Genomic DNA, 23,759 nt, shown 5'->3' with positions numbered 1-23,759 from the left:
TCAGAGGTGTCTGTCTTGATGTTTTCACTTTCGGTCTCTGTAAGATCCTGAATCAGTACCATCGGGAGAATTAGTTTGAGCGGAGTGGGAATAGAGGGGTGAGAGGGGGTGGGATGGTGCTTTCAATTTTGTGGAAAAAGAAAAGAATGTTCTGCAGAAAGTAGAATTGCTTGTTTGGAATTTCTAACCTGGACTGACAGTGATGATTTTTGTAATCTCTTTTTACAGATTATTTGAAGATCTGAAGACGGAAGTTTCAATATCAATAGATGAAGGGCTTTGCCTGAAACATTGACTCTGCTGCTCCTCAGATGCTGCCTGATCTGCTGTGATTTTCAAGCATTGCACTTTGACTCTGACCTTTCAGCATTTGCTGTCCTCAATTTCACGTCAATGTCTGACAGTCACTGAATCCATCGGGACTATAACAATTTTCGACCATGATTCTGTGAGAAGGAACCAAGCTTTTTGGTTCCTGTTTCAGTACTTTTTCAACATCAGTGAGACTGGAAGAGAGACCCTACTGCTGCAGCACTTTGATTGTGGAGCCAGAAAATGTTATACAGACTGGGAGGTGGAATTCACGGCAGAGAGGTGCTGTACACGCGTTTGTGTGCAGGTGAAGCTTCGGTCATGGAGAAACCTAAGGAATCCCGTCCCGTGGAGAAACCGTGGAAGTGTGGCGACTGTGGGAAAAGCTTCCATTTCTCATCTGACCTGGAGACTCATGGACGCAATCACACCGGGGAGAGACTGTTCTCCTGCTCTGAGTGCGGAAAGGGCTTCAGCAATTCCACCCGCCTGAATTGTTACTTTTTTTGCTTCCCAAAATCAGACTTACTCACTCCTAGATGTCGTGAAAGATACTAACTTTCAGGTGGAGGTATCCATAATTCAGAGGTGTCTGTCTTGATGTTTTCACCTGATGAGCCATCAGCGGGTCCACATTGGGAAGAAACCCTTCAGCTGCCCTGAGTGCGGGAAGACCTTCAGCAATTCCTCTGCCCTGCTGAGGCACCAGCGGGTCCACACCGGGGAGAACCCGTTCTACTGCCTCAACCGTGAGAAGCGCTTTACCCAGGCATCCCACCTTCGGATCCATACGGGGGAGAGGCACTACCCCTGCCTAGAGTGCGGGAAGGCCTTCAGCAATTCCTCCCACATGCTGAGGCACAGACGGGGCCACATTGGGGAGAGGCCGTTCACCTGCCCCGAGTGCAGACGGAGGTTCTCATCATTCTGCACCTTGCAGAAGCAGCAGCGGGCACACCAGTGCTCCCAACAATCTGATTCTGCTGGTGAAACTGCTGTGGGTCACTGCGAGGACTGAACCCCTGCCCATTCTGACAGTGCTTATAGTGGGAGAGTCGGTCGGATTTTTTTGTTTTATGCCGTCGTGCCCGCCCACCCCCGCAACTTTGCTTCCAGTGGGGGAGCCCAGGAGCCCAGGAGCTTTCTCTCTCGTGTTTTCTGTCCAGTTAAAGAATTATTGCCTCTGTCTGGGAACGGGCTCCAGTCTGTAAGAAATAGCTGAATACTTCAGGGTGTCCATTCACATTCAACAGTGACATTGAAATTAAATTTACAGTTATGTGCCTGTGAACAACTCATCATCGAAGGATTCCCCAACGGCTTGGCAATCCATTGTTGGGAACTGTTTGCTTGAATTGATAATTTTAAAAATTCTCTTCCTTAATTTACCCCTTAATTTTGTGTCTATGGGATGGTGGAGGACTTGATCATAAGGCTTAAATCATTGCTATTAACTGGATTATCTTGTTTAACTTTGCCCTAGTAAATTTGCGGTATTCATAATTGTTTGTTCTTGTTTAAATTATAATTCTGGTGTGCAAGATCTGTTCATCAAGTGTGGTCCTCTTGATGAAACTGCTGTGGGTCACTCCCAGGACTGAGCCCCTGTGCATTCTGACAGTGTGTGTGCAGTGGGAGAGTCAGTGGGCTTTTTTGTTTTATGCCCTTGCCCCACCCTGCCCCGCCGCCAACTTTGCCTCCATTGGGCGTTGCTGCTTGTTGAGCCCAGGAGCTTTTCTCTCTAGATTCTACTGTCCAGTTAAAGAATTGTTGGCTCTTTCTGAGAATGAGTCCCAGCCTGAAAGAAATGGCTGAATACTTTGGGGTGTCTATTCACATTCAGCAGTGACTTTTAAATTAGATTTACAGTTACGTGTCTGTGAAAAACTCATAGTCCAAGTATTGCACAAAGGCTTGGCAATACATTGTTGGAAACTGTTTGTTTGAATTGGTAAGTTTTAAAAATAAATTCTTTCTTAATTTGCCGCTTAAATTTCTGTCTCTGAGATGATGGGGGACTTGATCAAAGGGTTTAAATCTTTGCTATTAATTAGATTATCTACTTAACTTTGCCCTAGAAAAGTTGCCTTATTTATAATTGTTGGTTTTTGTTTAAGTTATAATGTTGATGGTGCAAGATCTGTTCTTCATCAAGTCTGGTTCGGAACAGTTGAGAAATTGAGGGACATTGCATGTATTAATTTCACTGTGTTGTGAATCTGGTGAGAGTGACATTCATTTGTATTGGGTTGCTTACCATTAGTTGTAATGTCTTTCACCCCAACTATTCACTATGGTAGTGAGTTCCACAGTCTCACCACACTCTGAGGTTTTTCATGAAATCCTTAGTACAGAATTGGAAGGGAAAATGTGGACGAGGGCAGAATATAGGGTCTTAACTGCAAAAGCCAGGAAGTCATTCGACAAAGTAAGACCATGACAATGTAGGGACAAATAAGGAACTTTGACAGCAATGAAGACGTCACACGTCAGAGTTCAAGATAATGGTCGTGACAAAAAGAAAAAGTACTCTGCTGATATTGGATATTGTAATTAAGCAAGTTTCGAGATGCTGCAGTTGGTTGAATATAATGACGTAAGAGATGAAATAACCAAAACCACCAAAGTAATTTGATGTCGGTAACCATAAAGCAAGTGTATACTATTGATTGATACAGGTCAATTGCGTGCAAGTAGGCCATTCAGCCCATCGAGTCAACATTGACTGACCGTCCCACCCAGACCCAGTTCGTTACCCTATCTCTGTAACCCTGCATCTCCCATGGTCAATCTACCCTCACCTGCACATCCTTTGGATTGTGGGAGGAGGCCAGAGCACCAGAGGAAACCCACGCAGACACAAGGGGAGAAGTGCAAACTCCACACAGAGAGTCGGCCCGAGGGTGGGATCAAACCGAGGTCACTGATGCTGTGAGGCAGCAGTGCTAACCACCGTGCCACCACCACATGCTGCTCTCTAAAGAAATGAATTTCAAAGACTCGGGAACACTTGAGAGAAAAACAAAACTCTCCTATCTTAAATGAGAGGCTAGTCTCTGGCTAGAAATGAGTGGACATTACATTTACATTAAGTCCTCTCCAGATGTTATACAGCTTCATCAGATCATCTGTTTCTTCTAAACTCAAACTGATACAAGCCCAGCCTGACATCCTCCTGTCCCCGATTATAAGTTGAGTAAATCAGCGACCCTCGACCTGACTGGCATGACACAGGATGCCCCCAATCCAAGTTGACCTTAATTGTCTAATCTCTTGATGCCTACGCCACCATGTGGTCAGCTGAAACTCAGCCCTGAACGAGAGCAGAGGAACTGAATCGACGGCAGTGAGGTGGACATTGCATTCCCAGAGAATATTGTTCAAGTGAGAAAGTTGTTCAGCTCACATTCGGATCATTGCAGGGACCATGTCTCCTGTCATTTAAATATCTTAGATCCCAATAACAGTCTACTTTTGTTGTACATTGTGTGTGTTTTACCTGATTTACTGTTGCTGTCATTCCCATTAGGGTGTGTGAATTCAGTACCAGATAATAGGCTCAGTTCTGAATTATCCTTGAGGATTGGTGTAGAACGTACAAAGTGTCAGTCATAATGGAAGAAGCTCTACTGTTTATTTAACCCTTTGCTTTCATTGTCCTGGGACTAAATGAATGGGGAAGTGTAGAGGGAGTTTTACTCTGCATCTAACCCAATGCTGTCTTTGTCTTGGCAGTGTTTGTTGGGGACAGTGTTGAGGTAGCTTCACTTTCAATTTAAGAGTAGAGGAAGCTTTATTCTGATTGTAATCCCATGCTGTCCTTGTCCTGGGAGTGTGAGATGGCATCTGTAATTGAAGTGAATGCAGACTTGCTGTGGGAGTGGAGGGTACTTCTACCTGAGCACACCCATCTTTGAGATTGCTGTGCTGATCAAGACAATCTCAGACACCTTCATTCACTTTTCCAACCAACCACAGGGTGGTTAAGGATGGTATAAATGCAAGCATTGCTAGCGATGCCCACACCCCATGCATGAATAAATACTTTTTGTTTAAAAGTTACATTCACGTTCCAAACCCTCTAATGTATGATTACTTACATGGAAAATTCCTGTCAGTTTGGAATATCATTTTAAAACATAGGAATGTGTCAACCATGTAGAAATATAACAAGAACAACAAATGGAGAAGTTAACAGGTAATGAGCAGGACCAGAATGCTGAGTCAGTCTGACCTCCATGGCTGAGAGAGTTCTCCCAGATGTTGAAGTTACACCAGTGCCTTTTGCTCTTGCAGCTTCCCCAAAAGTTTGTCCCCGATGTCAGTTCATTCAATGACCCGAAGAACTAACTATTTTTATCTCCATAGCTGCTGCCAGACTTACTGAGTAATTCCAGCCCTTCTGCTTTATTCTCTTATAGGATTTGAGCTTCCCTAAGTCAGTGTAATGAAGAACTGCAATGTTGGAGATCTGAAACACAAAAATGCACCAATTGCTGGAGAAACTCAATAGGACTGGAATCAAAAGTGGAGAGAGAAGCAGAGTTAGCATTTCAAGTGCTGTGACCCTTCTTCACAACAGTTCTGGACGAAGGCCAGGATATTGACTTTGTTTCTTTCTCTCTCTCTATCCACCAGTGTTGCCAGACAGGCTGAGTTTCTCCAGCAATTTCTGTTCTGACACTTTCACAAGGTTGATGTTTGTTATCCATCCCTAAGTGCAAGGTGTCTTGCTTATGCCAATTCAGAGGGCAATTTAAGAGTCAACCACATTGCTGTGGGTCTGTAGTCACATGTAAGCCAGATCGGGTAAGGATGGCAGTTTCCCTCCTGAAAGGACATTGGTGAACATGGGATTTTATGACAATTGACGTCAGTGCCATCGATACCATACTGAGACTAATTTTGTGTTCCCCATTTATGATTTGAATTATTCACATCTCACCTCTTGCTGTGGTGGGATTTGAACTCATGTTCCCTGGATTACTCATCCTGTGACATTATGTTCACAGTGTTGCTTCCCATCCTTTGCTATTTTGTGTTTGCCCTTTACGTCTTTGTCCTCTGATGTTTGGGAAATTGAACCTGTTTAAAACATTGCCCTAAACCTGCCCCTTTGACCAAGTCTTTGGTCACCTGTCCTAATCTGTGCTCCACTCTTGTGATTTTTAAAGGAATTCTCATTATGTTCACGTGAAGCACTTTGAGATAGTTCACTGTACCACAGAAGTTATTTGAATGCAGTTTGTATCCCTATCTTAATATCTGAAAGTAGAGGGTCATATTTTAAAAGTAGAAGACAAAAATGAGGATGATTTTTTTTCTTTCTGATGGTTGTGTGTCTTCCTCAAAAGGCAGTGAATTCAAAATCTTTAAGGCAGATGTAGATAGGTTCTTCATAACCAAGTGGATGACAGATTGTCGGGGATGTGTAGGAATGTAGAGTTGAGGATGAATTCAGATCAGCCATGATCTTATTGAATGTTGCAGCAGGCTCGAAGGGCCGAGTGGCCTACTCCCGCCCATTGTATGTTTGTATCAAGCAGTCTGTGTCTCCCTTCTTATAGCTATGAACTGGGTCATTCGTTTCCAATATTGCGTCTTGTCGACAGTTAAGTGAACACCAGGTGGCCTCCTATTGGGAGCAGGCATATTGTAGGAATTGCAGTATTTCTTGTGTTAATTGTGTTGCTTCTCACTCAGTGTTACTGAGAATCATCTAAATAAAAACCAAAACACTTCTATTATTATCGCACCAATGGAAGTGTTGGTTTGGATGTAACATTGTTGAATAAGCCATTCCCAGCTTTTCCAGAATTCTGTGTTTAAAGCCCTAGAGTCTGGTTTGTACCCCTGAAACAGTTCTTATCAAGGTCATATTTGACATCCTTTGTAACGGTGATAGGGATGAACATTGCCTCGTCGACCTGCGGACAGCCTCGATCAGAGTTAATGACAGTACTGACCCTCTCCAATATCGCTGTATGCTCTGGGAGGGTCTGCTTTTAGCGTCTTCCGTTCTTATTTATTTAACCGTAGCTGCTGGTGTTGGCATCTATACTGATGATATCCAACTGTGCCTGAACACCACTTCTCTCCCGACTCCTCTGTCATTTATAATTTACCAATAATTTCATCTGAATGCCTGCCCAATTTCCAGCATTGGATAACCATAAACATTCCCTTAGTTAAATATTGTGAAGGGTGAAGCCATTGTTTTAGTCCCCAAGTTCGACCTGACACCCCCTCCAACCCCAGTAACTCTGTTGACATCCTTCTTGTCACATTTAAAACAAGGATTGATAGATTCGTGAACAGCCGGGGGATGAACAGTTACAGGAAAAGAGCAGGGAAGTGGATGTGGGGAATGTCAGATCAGCCACGATCCTACTGAATGGAGGAGCAGGCTCAAGGGGCTGAATGGCGTATTTCTGTTCCTATTTTTTATGGTTCCCGAGCCCTTACCTCTGATACAGGACACTGACTTCAGTTTGTGCCATTACTGAGAGTGCTGATGTTCCCTTGTGTAATATCAACAACGGAGCAGCTGCTGCAACCTCTCGCTCCTTTGTTACCTCTAAACACAATATGCCAATGTGTCCAGTGGAGGCGATGGCCGACTTTATTGTCACCAGACTATTCAGCCAGTTAATGTTCTGGGGATTTGGGTTCAAAACCTGCCACGGCATATGGTGGAATCTGAATTCAATATAAATCTGGAATTAAGAGTCTAATGATGAAATCGTTGTGGGTTTTTTTAAAAACTTATCTGGTTTCCTGCTGTCCGAAACTGGTCTGATCTACATGTGATTCAGATCCACTGTCAGCTGGTTGAATCTTCACTGCACTTTCAATCAAAACCTCCAGGCGGAGGTTCACTATAACCTCCCCACTTTTATACTCTATTTAAAGGCCAATCTCCCTTTTGCCTTCCCTGTTACTCACTGAACTTAGATGAAGAGTTCATGGATGCTTCCAAATCCTCCTATTCAGCAACTTTCTCCATTTAACATTCAGCACATTTCCTGCTGGCAAAGTGCACAACCTCATTTTCCCACATTCTATTCCATCTGCCAAGGGTTTGCTCATTTGCTTAACCTGTCGATATCCCTCTCCATGTCATCCTCACCACATGCATTCCAATCAACTGTCTCGACTGTAGTCTTGGCAATAGTACATTTACTTCATGTTTCCAAGTAATTCATATCCATATTGTAAATAAATTTGGCCCCAGCCCTGATCCCTGTGGCACATTGCTCGTTACAAGTTGCGATCCTGAACATGCCCCTTATCCCTACTGCATCATTGGTTAGCCAATCATCTATCCATACGATTAGACTGTCCTCGATATCGTGCGAATATCATTGGCTCTGCCAGCAAATCTTTCCAAACTGTCCTTGAAAAAGTGGTGGTGAGCTGCCTCTTAAATTGCTTCATAAATATGATGTGGTCTATAATAAAGGTTCAGGAGCGAGTTCCAGGATTTTGATCAATAACATCGAAGCAATGCGTATATGTCACAGTTGGAATCTTGTGTTCACAAATATCTCCTCTTGCTGGTTGAAGTGATGGAGTGGAAGTTGCTCTTGAAGAGCCGCCACTCATATAATCAAGCCAGACAGATCGATTGTGGCCAGAGACTCTGCCATTTCGACTTCTCATCAATCTACATTCTTTCCATCCAAGTTTTAGTCACATCAAACTGCCACAGAACGCTGTTATGGCCTCTAGTAAACTATAATAACGTGAAGATCGCTGGGATGACTTTCTACATCCTAATATAAACACAGATCATTGTTTCCAGTTTTGGTGGAACAAAAGACATCGTATTGGTGGATAATTACAGTTAGAGCAAACACAGCTAGCCATCGATAAATATTAATCCTGTTCACTTCAACGGCCAAATTTCAATTCAGAAACCAAGTGCACTCGGCTGCTTGTAACAGAGACAACATGACAAAATGGCTCATAGGAGGAGAAATGGGACATTGAGGAGGAGTGAAATGTTTGCTTTTGGTCACCTCCACAATTGTTAGAAAAACAGGTTGAAATGATTCTTTAAAGCTGGCTGAAGTAATGGTGAAAAAGACATTTCTTATTTCTGAAAGAATGGGGAAACAGAAGAGGGAATGAAATCTGACTTGGGAGCTATTTCCTATTTGTTGAGGATGTTGCTTCATCACAGTCTTGGTTTAGAGCATAAGCTCTTCATCAGGAATAAAGGGTGGCCCAAGGGGGCTGAGAGATAACTGGGAAGGAAGTGGGGCTGGAGGGAAGGCAGCTGGGAGTGCAATAGATAGATAGAGGTAGGGATTGATGGTGATAGGTCAGAGATGAGGGTGGAGCAAATAGGTGAGAAGCAAGGTGGACAGGTATGACAGGTCAAGAGGTTGGTGTCGAATTGGAAGGTTGGATGTTGGACAAGGTAGGGGAGAGGGAATTAGGAAACTGATGAAATCGATATTGATCCCATGTGGTTGGAGGGTCCCAAGGCAGATGATGAGGCGTTTTTCCTACAAGCGTCGGCTTGCAAGAGTTTGGCAGTGTAAGAGATCCAGGGCTTGCATGTCCTTGGTGGAATGGGCGGGGGAGTTAAACTGTTCAGACACAGGGCCGTCGGTCGTTTGGTTTTATTGTCCCAGAGTTGTTCCCTGAAACGTTCCGTTAGTTGGCGTCCAGTTTCCCCAATGTGGATGAGACCATATTGCGCGCAGTGGAAATAATCTTTCAATAGATTGCATAAATCTTAGCCTGCCAGAGTTATTTTCTTTAATTAAATTAAAGAATATTTTAATTAAATTGGGTGACTGCATGAAACGGTTTGTTGGTCAGATTTGAATCATCACTCCCAAATGAGACAATGCCATGAATATCAGTGAACTGCTGTTTTTGTTAAAAGTTCTTGATGTATTTTCACAGCTTACTGGAATTCACATCTGCACATTCAATGTCAAACTCTGACACCAGAAATGAAATTACAGCATTAATTTTGACTTACAATATTCGAAGAAACAAATTAATAGCACACAGTGAATACCAAGTCTGATTAATATGAAATTAAATTTGACCAAAAAATATAAAATCAAGATGGGAGATAAGAAATGGGAGAAGTGCATTAAGGCAAGAAATGCAGCATCATAGAAGGTGCTCCTCCAGAGAGTGTATTTTACCAACTAGCACTGCTCAATATAAACACTCTGATATGAACCTCTGGTTTTAATGTAAACCATAACCCCATACAGTAGATACCATTTAAATGAGTTAAAAATACAATCCTTGATCAAACCCAGCCTCCAGCCTTACCGCCCGCTTCTTGGAGCTTGAACCTTCCTTCAGCTCCGGGGGGTTGTTGAACTCCTGGGCTCCAGCTGCCACTCCTCCACTGAAGAAGCTTTGGGAAGCAGATGCAAAGGCAAGACACAGAACAGACCACCTTTGTAAATGAAAGCAGCTTACGGAGACATTGAGCAATAGCGTCACATGGTTTTGACCCATCGATCTCTGGTTCATCTGCCCAGCACACTCACGCAGCACTACTCTGCTTCTGTGCTCCCAGAAGCTGGATTGTGGATCAGTTTAAAGTAGGTCCTATATCTCTGATAACATCGGTACACAAGGCAGTGAAGAAAGGTTTCAGCACACTGGCGTTCATCAATTAGGGAATTGAGTATAGATGTTGGCAAGTTATGTTGTAGTTATACAGGACGTTGATGAGGCTGCACCTGGAATATTGTGATCAGTTTTGGTCCCCTTGGTGTTCTGACTTCTGACTTCTTCAACTCTGGGTTTGTTTTGAATTTGATGGGATACTTCGTGCAACTCAGCATGTTTAAACAGTATCTCTCAGAGGGATTCATTTGAAACTTTTCAGGAGGTGAGCTCAACAAGATTGAACTATTCAAATTTACTTGGACTCTCTTTTAAACTTACTTCAGGACCAGTAGTCAGAGACACGTACAGCATGGAAACAGACCCTTCTGTCCAAATTGTCCATGCTGAGCTGATATCCTAAATTAATCGAGTCCCATTTGACAGCACCTGACCCATATACGCTGGCAGCTTATTTCATATATATACCACCCTCTGCATGAAGACGTTGTCCCTTTAATATATTTCGCCTTTTACTCTAAACCTATGCCCTCTAGTTCTGGACTCCCCCATCCCAGGGAAAAGACCTTGTCTATTACCCTGTCAATATCCCTCATAATTTTGTAACTTCTATTGGGTCACTCCTCTGCCTCCGATGCTCCAGTGAAAACAGCCCCATCCTATTCAGCCTCTCCCTGTAGCTCAAACCCTCCAACCCTCAGCAATATTCCCGTAAATCGTTTCTCATAGAGAAGTTAGCGTTTCAGTCCTGAAGAAGGGTTAATACCAAAACGCTGACTACTCCACATCCTGGTGCTGCCTGGCTTGCTGTATTCTCCCAACCTCCTGCTTGCCTGCTACGGGTTGCAACATGTAGTGGCTCAGTGTTACCACTGCAGCCTCATAGTGCCGTGTACCCAGGTTTGATTCCAGCCTTGGGTGGTTGTCTGTGAGGAGTTTGCACATTCTCCCAGTGTCTGCGTGGGTTTTCTCTGGATGATCCTGTTTTCTTCCATAAACCAAAGATGTGCAGGTCATGTGGATTGGCAATGCTTAATTGCCCATAGTGTTAGGTACATTAGTCAAAGGGAAACGGGTCTGGATGGGTTAGTCTTCGGAGGGTCGGTGTGGACTTGTTGGGACAAATGGTCTGCTTCCACATTGTAGCTAATCTCATCTGCACTACTTTTGTCACTAAAGAATGGCAGAGAAGACTTGACGGGCCGAATGGACTAACTTCTGCTCCGATGGTCTTGCGGTCTTAGGTTTCTCTGGAACATTTCATTGGCAATGTGCAGTCCCGGGCTCAATGAGCAGCAGTGTCCATTGAAAGCAAAGCTCATTGTATCGTAGAACTCCTACAATGTGGAACCAGGTCCTTCAGCCCAACACATCTGCACTGATCTTCCGAAGAGTAACCTACTCAGATCCATTTTTTTACCCTCCGTATATTGCACACAGACCCCCTAGGGTGGAATTGATCCTGGGTTCCGGTGCCATGAGGCAGCAGTGCTAACCCTGAGGCACCATGGGGTTGTGGTTGTGGGGTGTAGGGGAGGCACTTGCAGTCCAGCAGAAAACAAAAACAGCCCACCTACTCTCCAACTGCACCCACTGTCAGAACTGGCAGAGGTTCAGTCCTGGGGTGTGACCGAAGGCAGCGTCACCAGTGGGATCTGATTGCTGGGAGCGCTGGTGACCCGCTGGTGCTTCCGCAAGTTGCAGGAAAATATGAGCCTCTTCCCACAGTCGTGCCAGCTGAAGGGCCTCTCCAGGTGTGGACGGACTGGTGCCTCAGCAGGGCTGAGGAATTGCTGAAGGCCTTCCTGCACTTAGGGCAACTGAACGACCTCTCCCCAATGTGGACCCACCAATGGGCCAGCAGGTCGGAGGAAAGAGCAAAGCCCTTCCTGCACTGTGACATCTGGGCAGAAGAATGGCCTCTCCTCGGTGTGGACCCACTGATGTCTCAGCAGGTGGGAATAACTGCTGAAAGCCATCTCGCACTTGGGGCCGGAGAACGGCCTTCCCCGGTGTGGACCAACTGGTGCGTCAGCAGGGCAGAGGGATCACTGAAGGCCTTCCCACACTCAGGGCAGTAGAAGGGCCTCTTCCCCTCTGTGGACCCATTGGTGCTTCAGAACCCTTTCAAATTTCACAATATGCTTCTGACAGGAGGGAGACCAGAATTGCACACAATATTCCAAAAGTGGTCTAACCAATGTCCGGTCAGCCACAACATAACTTCCAAACGCCAATACTCAGTCAGAGGATTGGGAAAGCTTTCGAAACCCACAAAAAACAAACAGGAAAGAATGGAGGGACAAAATGAATTTTTGAGAGTCAGCTTGGAAGCATCACTGAGAAATCGACGGACTGGGTTTATTGGATACCCGTTCTCCTTAAATGCACTATATACGTATTTCTCTTGTGCTCTTCGTAGTTTCTCTGTGCTGCAGTGTGTAGTGGCTCAATGAAATAATGTCCTGATGCTGGTATGATTGCTTCTGTGGTTAAGTATTTGGTTTGTGTGTGTTGTTTTTCTGTCGACGCTAGTTTGAAGTTCCCCATTGACTGTTCGCTCTACAGTGACATCTAGGAATGGCACTTTGTTGTTGTTCTCCTCCTCTTCAAACCAGGAGCCCCCCTCAGGCCCACAGTCTCACCATTTGGAAAACCAATGTACAGACTAGTCAAATGCCTCCACTGAAGACTAAAACACCAAGTCGAAGATTCACGCCACTCCATTTACTCCATCCAAGAATTCCTGAACACCAAAGACACTAAGTTAGAAGAGGATGGAATAATGTTGTCCTTTGGCATAACAGCCCTGCTCACATCCATTAACATCAACGTGGTCAAAGAAAACTGAAGACACTACTCGAAGCACCAAAGTCACAAACACAGCACCAACTTCATCAGCAAAGTTAGCACTATCCAGCTCGTGGAACTGTGCCTTATCACCCACTTCATATTCAGTAACAAGCCCTACAAACAAATCAACGAAACACCCATGAAACCACCAGTGTCAGGATTCCTAGCAGAAGCAATAATGCAGAGACTCGAACAAACAGCCCTTCCAAAGATCCAACCCAAACTTTGGGTCCGCTACAGAGATGACACTTTTGTCATCAAAAAATGAAACAAATTAGAGGAAACCTACAACACCATCAACAATATCGTTACGGGCATAAAATTCACAAAAGAGGAGAACAACAACAAAGTGCCATTTCTAGATGTCACAGTAGAGCGAACAGTCAATGGTAAATTTAAAACAGCCTCTACAGGAAAACAACGCACGCGAACCAAGAACTTAGCTACAGAAGCAATCATCCCTACACATCCAAACCAACCTGAATCAGGACACTATTTCAACGAGACACTACACGGAACTTCGAAGAACAATCAATAACTGTACAGCGCATTTAGGAAGAACGGGTAGCCAACAAACCCCACAGACACTTACTTCCCTGACCGGGAATCGAACCCGGGCTGCGGCGGTGAGAGCGCCGACTCCTAACCACTAGACCACCAGGGAGATGTCAATGCCTGATGTCAGATCTACTGGAAATGACTTACCTGCCCGAAAATCGAAACCGGGCCTCGGAAGATCGAAGGCTTTCACCTGTGCATCCACCAATATCATTTCTTGTATCCATTGCTCCCGATGCGGTCTCCTCGACATTGGGGAGACTGGAGACTCCTCGCAGAGTAAAATCACAGCGCTTGAGGGAACATCTCCAGGGCACCCGCACCAATCAACCCCATCGCCCTATGGCCCAACATTTCCCCCCACCTCCCTCCCACTCTGCCGAGGACAAGCAGGTCCTAGGCCTTCTCCATCGCCGCTCCCTCCCCATCCGATGCATGGAGGAAGAACGCCGCATCTTCCGCCTCGGATACATTCAACCCCCAGGACATCAATGTGGACTTCACCAGTTTCCTCATTTCCCCTCCCCTACCTTACCTCAGTTCCAACCTTACAGCTGACCTGTCCTACCTGCCAATCTCCCTGACCACCTATCCGCTCCACCCTCCTCTCTGAACTGCCACCTCCACCCCCACCCCCATTCACCTATTGTACTCTTTGCTACCTTCTGCTCAGCTCCCCCCCACCCCCCCACCACCAATTTATCTCTCCACCCTGGAGGCGTCCTGCCTCTATTCCTGATGAAGGGCTTTTGCCCGAAACAGCGATTTTCCTGCTCCTCGGAAGCTGTTTGACCTGCTGTGCTTTTCCAGCACCACTCTGATCTAAACTCTGGTTTCCAGCATCTGCAGTCCTCACTTTTGCCTAACCAGTAAACCCAGTGTGCCGATTTCACATCAACAAACTGACACAAGCAGACGCAACGTGTGCAGAAACCCTAGCCACATTACTTTACATTCAAGACATCTGGGAAATGATGTCCAGACAACTCAGCCCTCTCAGCATCATGGTAGCCCACAAACCTACCAACACACTTAAACAGCGGCTAATGAACCTGAAATACCCGATACAAACAACCAGCAAACGAATGTTATTTACAAAATATCATACAAAGGAATATATACATGAACTCTTCCGCACAGTTCTCTGTCGCAAGAAATGCTGGGATGAGATAAGGAAGATTTTTTTCAGCCAAAAAGAATCGGCACTGACTGGACAGCCATTTAAAATCAACGCTGTCAGCCCAGGATGGAAGATCCAAAGGGATGAACAGCTTTCATATTTCCTGAAGATTTACAAAACTGAGACTGGGTTTTGGTGTTTGTTCCCCCTCCACTCCCAGGAGCCGCAGTGGTTGGGGCGGTGAGTTGGGGAAATTGAAATGTGCCCGTGAGCAGCGTGTGGGGCTCTTTCAGCTTCCCCTCCTCTGACAGCGCTGTGGCTTGACTCTGATGTTCTCAGGGACACTTACTGACGCGAGACAGTGAAAAGATTCTCGTTCCTGCAGATCAGGAATTCAAACCGTATGCCGGCTTCAGGACAATGAGAAAGATTAATTGGGGTGTGTGAAGAAGCTGTGAGTTGCATTTCAAACAGGTAGGTGGAGTCAGATGCGTCATCCATTGCGCCCCTGGCACTGTGCGTATCTAACGCCACCATGCTGCAGAGCTCTGACGTGAACACGGACATGCGCAGCAATGGGAATATTCACAAGGTGAACAGCCAAAGATAATCACCGTCACTGATTCCCTTCCATTGTCTCAACTTTATGAAGCAGTATCTTTCATTGGGAAATAAAACACCTTTGTTCTTAGGTACCTGCTTCATTTTGATCACGACTTCATGCCCCTCACTGTTCTAGTCTCATTTCCAAACACTTGACTCATTGCCTCAAAAGCAGCTCTGTGGGTATCTGCTTGTTCCACCCTGACAGGCAGTGGGTTGCAGATTCCCGACCAGTCTCAACGTGATTGAAATATTTCAACCCCTCCACTGATGTGCATCTAAAAAAAAACCGTGGAGCAATCTCCCTTTCTTTCTGACGACAGTTCTCAACTGTAGTCGGCAGGGTTCACACCTGCGTGGGGAAACCGCAATGGATTTCAAGTCTGTCGCATTAACCACTCGGCCCACGAATACAGAACCACACTGACAGCTTCATTTCCCAGGTCTCTCTGTCTGTGGAGCTGAGAAAGAGTGAATCATTGCAGAACTTGTTTGAATCCAATCACTTAACAGGTTTCGAAAGTGTTAAATATCTGCAAATGGCGAGTCTGGGTGTTTCATCCCGAAAGATGAAATGGACGTTCAGTTAAAAACAAAAACTGAAATTGCAGGAGCAACTCAGCAGGTCAGGCAGCATCTGTAGAAAGAGAATCAGAGACAACATTTCAGAAATCTTTTTTTTCCTTATCCAGGTACAGCCAAACCTGCTGAGTTTCTCCAGCCGTTTCTCTTTCTGTTTCGGATTCTCAGCATTCGTAGTCCTTTACGTTCGAAATTAAATCAATTCAGAAACCCCTTTGTGCTTCCTCAGTGGAGAAGATTTCCGTTTGGGAAACATTTTCCTGACACCATTAAAAACGCTCATCTTCGCAGCCAAGAAAGCGGTAGGAGCGAGAACAACAAACACTCCGTGCCTGGGTGGTCTCCAACCACCAACCTTCCGATTAACAACCGAACAGGCTGGCCAATTGCGATAGAGAGATACGTAAACGCACAGCTTGCACAGTCTGTTAGAGGAGGCGGTTCGTCAATGCATAATTCTGTCTGTCGTGCCTAGCATGAACACTGTCCTCTACAGTTTTACTTTTATATACTAAAGCCTGGGCCATTCATTGTGAAGACATGGGGACAGCCTGATCCCACCATCTGCAGGCACATCCATGTCACTAGGAACGAGCTTTCCCACACCGGGGCCATCGCCCTTTGAGCCTTTCAGTGTTTTGCCTGTTCCCGACTTTTCACAGTGACCCGGAGCCGAGAAGGGGTTTGAATTCCTGATGTGCAGGAACGAGAATTTTTTCAATGTCTCAGTTCAGTTCATGTCCCGAGAATAATAGAGTCAATCTCCCGGCCTCTTAAACAAGGGGACGGTGTCTGGACTGTCTCTGCTCAGTCGGACAGTTCATTCCTTCATTCTCCTCTAATTCCATTTCCCAAAGAGTTTCTAAAGAGTCACAAAGCTGGAGACTGGGATTTCTGTTTTACTTCATGAACATTTTTCCACCTGCTAACTGACAATATTTTGCCAAAATCTCTTCCCGATTGTAACACTTGCATCATGTCCAGGCATGAGGTATTTCCACTTTTGGGAATGTTCTCTTTGGAGCAAAGAAGGTTAACTGGAGATGTCCAGGGGCTGTTGGCAATGATGGGAGAACAAGTGGTGGGAATGGGCAGGTTAATGATCAGAAGAACCTATTGCCACTGACGAGGGTCAGTTACTAGAGGAAAGGGATTGAAGTTCTTTAATGGAAAGCCGCATTTGTGTTGAACAAACACAGGGAATACTACAGAAAGCCAACGGGTCGAGCAGCATCTGTGGAAAGGTAAACAGAGCCGACGTTTTGAGTGTGCTACGGTTTTTGTTCAGAACACGAGTTTCCTGCATGGCAATAAATTCCCAGACGTGAGAAAACGTGGCTTTATTGAGACGGGTTTTGTGAAGTTTGAGCGATAATGCAACCAATAGGAAGTCATTTAAAATCGCCAGCGAAGAAAGCATAGTCAGCAGGTTACCACACTGGGCGGGAGAACCCCAAAGGGTGTCTAAGGCAGCAACGTAAATGTTCGGTCACAAGTGGAGGCCTAATATTTCTCATGGAATGTTTCCAACAGGAAAGGTGAGTATTGGGCTTGTCAGCCTATTTCAGCTTCCCCTCCTCTGACAGCGCTGTGACGTGAACAAAATTAAATCTATGGTATTGAATGACATAGCGTCGGATGATGTGGAGTCTGTGTGTGTGGAATTGAGGAACCACAAAGGCAAAAAAAAAACATAATTGGAGTTGTGTATAGACCTCCTAACAGTGGTCAGGACCAGGGTCGCAACATGTGCCGGGAAATAGAGAAGGCGTGTCAGAAAGGCAAGGTCACAGTGATCATGGGAGACTTCAATATGCAGGTGGACTGGGTAAATAATGTTGCTAGTGGATCTAAAGAAAGGGAATTCATGGAATGCTTACAGGATGGCTTTTTGGAACAGCTTGTCATGGAGCCCAGAAGAGAGCAGGCTATTCTGGACCTAGTGCTTTGTAATGAACCAGACTCTATAAAAAATCTTAAAGTACGGGAACGCTTAGGAAGTAGCGACCATAATATGGTAGAGTTCAGTCTGGAGTTTGAAAGGGAGAAGGCAAAATCTGATGTAATGGTGTTACAGTTGAATAAAGGTAATTATGAGGGCATGAGAGAGGAACTGACTAAAATAGACTGGAAGCAGAGGCTAACCGGGAAGACAGTAGAGCAAAAATGGTAGGAGTTTGTCGGTATAATTGAGGACACTGTACAGAGGTTCATTCCCAAGAAAAGAAAGATTATCCGGGGAGGGATTAGACAACCTTGGCTTACAAAGGAAGTCAGGATATGTATTAAAGAAAAAGAGAGATCCTATAAAGTGGTTAAGAACAGTGGGAAATCAGAAGATTGGGAAGGATACAAAAGCAAACAGAGTATAACAAAGAGTGTAATAAGAAATGAGCGGATCAAATATGAAGGTAGGCTAGCCAGTAATATTAAAAATAATAGTAAAAGTTTCTTTCAGTACATAAGAAACAAACGACAGGCAAAAGTAGACATTGGGCCACTTCAAACTGATGCAGAAAGCCTAGTGATGGGAGATAAGGAAATAGCAGGAGAACTTAACAAGTACTTTGCGTCAGTTTTCACAGTGGAAGACATGAGTAATATCCCAAAGATTAAAGGGTGTCACGGGGCTGAGTTGAGTATGGTTGCCATTATGAAAGAGATAGTGCTAGAAAAGTTAAAAAGTCTTAAAATTGATAAATCACCTGGCCCCGATGGGATACACCCTAGAGTTCTGAGAGAGGTGGCTGAGGAAATAGCAGAGGCATTGGTTGAGATCTTTCAAGAGTCACTGGAGTCAGGAAAGGTCCCGGATGATTGGAAGATGGCTGTTGTAACCCCCTTGTTCAAGAAAGGATCAAGGCAAAAGATGGAAAATTATAGGCCAATCAGTTTAACCTCGGTTGTTGGTAAAATTCTAGAATCCATCATTAAGGATGAGGTTTCTAAATTCTTGGAAGAGCAGAGTCTGATAAGTCAACATGGATTTAGTAAAGGGAGGTCATGCCTGACAAACCTGTTGGAATTTTTTGAAGAGGTAACAAGTAGGTTAGACCAGGGAAACCCAGTGGATGTGGTCTATCTAGACTTTCAAAAGGCCTTTGATAAGGTGCCACACGGGAGGCTGCTGAGCAAGGTGAGGGCCCATGGTGTTCGAGGTGAGCTGCCGGGATGGATTGAGGATTGGCTGTCTAACAGAAGGCAGAGAGTTGTGATAAAAGGTTCTTTTTCAGAATGGCAGCCGGTGACGAGTGGTGTCCCGCAGGGTTCGGTGCTGGGGCCACAGCTGTTCGCATTATATATTAATGATTTGGATGAGGGAACCGGGGGCATTCTAGCGAAGTTTGCCGATGATACGAAGTTAGGTTGACAGGCAGGTAGTACTGAGGAAGTGGGAAGGCTACAGAAGGATCTAGACAGGTTGGGAGAGTGGTCCAGGAAATGGCTGATGGAATTTAACGTGAGCAAGTGCGAGGTCTTGCACTTTGGCAAAAAGAATAAAAGCATAGACTACTTTCTAAATGGTGAGAAAATTAATAAAGCCAAAGCACAAAGGGATCTGGGAGTGCTAGTCGAGGATTCTCTCAAGGTAAACATGCAGGTTGAGTCCGTGATTAAGAAAGCGAATGCAATGTTGTCTCTTATCTCAAGAGGGTTGGAATATAAAAGCAGAGATGTACTACTAAGACTTTATAAAGCTCTGGTTAGGCCCCATTTGGAGTACTGTGTCCAGTTTTGGTCCCCACACCTCAGGAAGGACATACTGGCACTGGAACGTGTCCAGCGGAGATTCACACGGATGATCCCTGAAATGACAGGTCTAACATATGAGGAACGGCTGAGGATACTGGGATTGTATTCGTTGGAGTTTAGAAGATTAAGGGGTGACTTAATAGAGACGTACAAAATAATACATGGCTTGGAAAAGGTGGATGCTAGGAAATTGTTTCCGTTAGACGAGGAGACTAGGACCCGTGGACACAGCCTTAGAATTAGAGGGGGTCATTTCAGAACAGAAATGCGGAGACATTTCTTCAGCCAGAGAGTGGTGGGCCTGTGGAATTCATTGCCACGGAGTGCAGTGGAAGCCGGGACGCTAAATGTCTTCAAGGCCGAGATTGATAGATTCTTGTTGTCTAGAGGAATTAAGAGCTACGGGGAGAACGCTGGTAAGTGGAGCTGAAATGCGCATCAGCCATGATTGAATGGCGGAGTGGACTCGATGGGCCGAATGGCCTTACTTCCACTCCTATGTCTTATGGTCTTATGGTCTTATGATGTTCTCAGGGACATTTACGAACGAGAGACAGTGAAAAGAGTCTCGTTCCTGCAGATCAGGAATTGAAACCGTAGGGCGGCTTCAGGACAATGAGAAAGATTAATTGGGGTGTGTGAAGAAGGTGTGAGCTGCATTTCAAACAGGTAGCTGGAGTCAGATGCGTCATCCATTGCGCCCCCATGCTGCAGAGTTCTGACGTTAACACGGACATGCGCAGCAATGGGAGCATTCACAAGGTGAACAGCCAAAGATAATCACCATCACTGCTTCCTTCCATCGTCCCAACTTTGTGAAGCAGTATCTTTCATTGGGAAATAAAACACCTTTGTTCTTAGGTGCCTGCTTCATTTTGATCACGATTTCAAGCCTCTCACTGTTCTAGTCTCATTTCCAAACACTTGACTCATTGCCTCAAACGAAGCTCTGCGGGTATCTGCTTGTTCCACCCTGACAGGCAGTGGGTTGCAGATTCCTACCAGTCCCAATGTGAGTGAAATATCTTTCCCCCTCCACTGATTAGAATTTTAAAGAAGAAACCGGGAAACAGTCTCCCTTTCTTTTTGACGACATTTCTCAACTCGAGTCGGCAAGGTTCATACCTGCGTGGGGAAACCGCAATAGATCTCAAGTCCATCGCATTCACCACTCGGCCCACGAATAAAGAACCACACTGACAGCTTCATTTCCCAGGTCACTCTGCCTGTGGAGCTGAGAAAGAGTGAATTATTGCTGGGTTTGTTTGAATCCAATCACTTCACAGGTTTCGAAAGGATTGAATATCTGCACATGGAGAGTCTGGGTGTTTCATCCCAAAAAATGAAATGAACTTTCAGTTCAAAACAAAAACAGAAATTGCAGAACTCTGTTTTCTCCAACCGGTACTGCCAAACCCGCTGAGTTTCTCCAGCAGTTCCTCTTTCTGTCTCGGATTCTCAGCATCCGCAGTCCTTTACGTTAGAAATTAAATCAATTCAGCCTCATGTGCAGGAATGAGAATCCTTTCAATTTCCCAAAAAAATCGGCAGAGATTTCAAGGCGTTTGGAAAAAAAAGTAAAAGTGACACTAGGAAGAACATTTTCGCACAGGGAATGGTTCGGATCCGTAAATCCCTGTCTGACCGTGACAAAGAGGCAGATTCAAAAACACTAAAGGGAATTCGGTGGTCATGTTCAAAGTAACAATGTGGAGATTTACAGGGAGAAGGCAAGGGAATGATACGAATAGAGACTCTCATTTACTTGCTGTGTAGAACCAGCAGAGCTAATGTGGGCCTCAAATTGCGCTGTGACACGTGTTGTGAATCAGAGTGAACTCACAGTTCAATCAACGGAAGGTGGGAATTTAGAAAAAGTTTATATTTACACAATCTCCTCACGTCAGCGCAACAGCAAAATGGTTTAATTATCCACCAGTGGAGGGAGCCCTGTTCCTGGAGATGGGACAAACAGCTGGCTCAGGGATACCAGTCCACATTGCTACCTTTGCTGCCAGTTCAGTGGGAGAACATTGGAGGGACAAAGGCGTGAATAACGATCTGTGTAGGAGGGTGACTAACTGTTAATGGAGACTGTTCCTGGCTAACAATAAGTCGTGTGTAACAGCAGACTATGTGATAACAAGGCCTCGTGTGGGTGTGGTAAGGATCAAGGGCATGGGGGAGTTCGGGTCCAAACAATATTGAACTCGATGTTGAAGACTGGAGAGCCATAGGATCTTCTGCAGGCAGAACCAAGATGTTCTGCGAAGTAGTCACCCAGTTTATGCTTCATGCTACGTTGGGGAAACCACACTGTGAGCAACGAATGCAGTAGACTAGTTTGTGGCAAATGTGCAGGTAAAGTGCTGCTTTACCTGGAAGATATGTTCGAGCCCTTGGATATTCAGGAGGGAGCAGGTAAATGGGCAGGTGTTACGCATTCGGCGGTTGCAGGGGAAAGTGCCTTGGGACAATGGGAGGTGGGTGTGGGATGTTGCGACAGAAGGAAGAGTGGACCCGAGGTGTAAGCCCTGCCCATTTACTTCCTCTCATATATAAATCCGTGAAGTTGACAGAACTTTCCATAGAATGATTCAGTTCCACGTGACTCATGAACTAATTTGTATTCATGTTGCGGGGCCAGCATCATTATTGTGCAGCTGCAGGCCATCGTCGGCGGCTCGCCCTGTAACGTCACGGCACGGCTGGAAGCCCTCGGGCAGTTTATCAAAGAAACCTCCCTGTGGGTCAGGGCAACCTGCATCGGGAAGCACTGGGATGGTCAACCATCACCAGTTCACATGGGGAGCAAATCTCCACATTACACAGCCCTCGAGGCAAACTTCCTTTCCTTCGACTTAAAGTTCAAGAGTCCTCAAATTTCTTCCAAGTGTTCGCTAAATATATCTATGAGCACTTTGTTAAAGCTTGAACGTTGCGAGTGTTGAAATTTTGTGCTTTTGGCGAAATCACAGTTCGAAAAAATAGAATGTGGGAATTTAGACAGAGTTTATATTTGCACGACGGCGATATGTCTGTGGGTGCGTGATGGGAACATCACCCAGAAGGGAAACTACTTCTCCTATTCAGTCAATGTCGTCTTTACCAGCTTTCCCATATAACGGCGCTCTGTTCTGCACCCCGCCTTCTCATCTCTTTCCCAAAAAACTTCGACATAAATATTTCACATTGATATACTGGCCCAATGTGCACAGTTGAGATGATACCCTCGTGGAGATCTGAGTGGTCTTCTGTTGTTCTCTGTACCCTATGTTGAGGAGGGCAATGCTTGTCACTGGTTACTCCGGTGTGAGAGAAAAGTTTAGAAATAAAACTGTTCAACTTTCTGCCAGTAGAGCGGGCCCGGGACAAACAGCAGCAGGGAGACAGAATGAGAAGCAGCTGTTCTGGAAACTCTTTGCCGCTTGCAATTCTCAGAGCAATGTCAAATGTATTTCACACTGAGCAAGACTCAGCTGGTTGAAGACGTGGAGTGGCAGTGGCGGCTTGCGATCTGTGTCGCTCGTTCGTCTAGGGGTATGGTTCTCGCTTTGCGTTTTCCCCTGTGAAACATCCCGGATTCAAATCCCCAGCGAGCCCGCGTTTCCTGATTTGTGCAAAAGTGCCCGATTAACTTTCTCAACCTCGCTAAACGAGGTTGGAGAACGAATTGGGCAGAAAGCAAGCAAGGAAGTGAAATGATGGAATATTGCGTTGACTTCAGTGGTGCCGTGTTTAAGGAATGTCAGCAATGAAGCAAGATTGGAACATTAGGACAGCTCTCCTCGGAGAACAGAAGTTTGAAATCTGGCCTGATTGAAACTTTCCAAGTCATGCGGGATCCAGGCAGAGAAAGTAATGCAGTTAAAGTGCTCCCACGCCTGAAAGGATCGGCAATGATTCGGCAGTTTTAAAGTCACGAGGAAAAGAACTAAAGGTGACATGAGGAAGAACGCTTTCGTACAGGGAATGGTTGGGGTCAGTAAATCCCTAACTGACATTGACAAAGAGGCAAATTCAACAGACGCAAAAGGAAATTCGGCGGTCATGTTTAAAGTAACAATGTGCAGATTTACGCTGAGAAGGCAAGAGAATAGAGAAACACGTTTACTTACTGTATTGAACCAGCAGAGTGAAGGTGTGCGCTGTGACACATGTTGTGACTCAGAATGAAATCACAATTCGACCAACAGAATGTGGGAAGTTAGAAACAAGTTAATATTTACACAGCCTCCATTTGTCTGTGAAACAGCATATTACACGACAGTAGTGGAGATTAGATTAGATTACTTACAGTGTGGAAACAGGCCCTTCGGCCCAACAAGTCCACACCGAAGCGTAATCCACCCAGACCCATTCTCCGACA

General features: G+C 45.2%; 1 non-coding gene across 1 annotated transcript; it reads right to left on the bottom strand.

The window, feature by feature from the left end:
• Positions 1–13,366: 13,366 nt before the first annotated feature.
• trnae-cuc (transfer RNA glutamic acid (anticodon CUC)) lies at positions 13,367–13,438 on the bottom strand. The gene has a single exon. It is a non-coding gene; the product is annotated as a tRNA-Glu (tRNA).
• Positions 13,439–23,759: the final 10,321 nt, after the last annotated feature.

The sequence above is a fragment of the Chiloscyllium plagiosum genome, unplaced genomic scaffold (genome assembly GCF_037043375.1).
Source record: "Chiloscyllium plagiosum isolate Xiang-an unplaced genomic scaffold, Cpla_swu_hap1 HiC_scaffold_27, whole genome shotgun sequence".
In the NCBI taxonomy this organism is placed as follows: Eukaryota; Metazoa; Chordata; class Chondrichthyes; order Orectolobiformes; family Hemiscylliidae; genus Chiloscyllium; species Chiloscyllium plagiosum.
The sequence above is the reverse complement of the archived record's forward strand: the minus strand, read 5'-3'. Positions and strand labels throughout refer to the sequence as shown.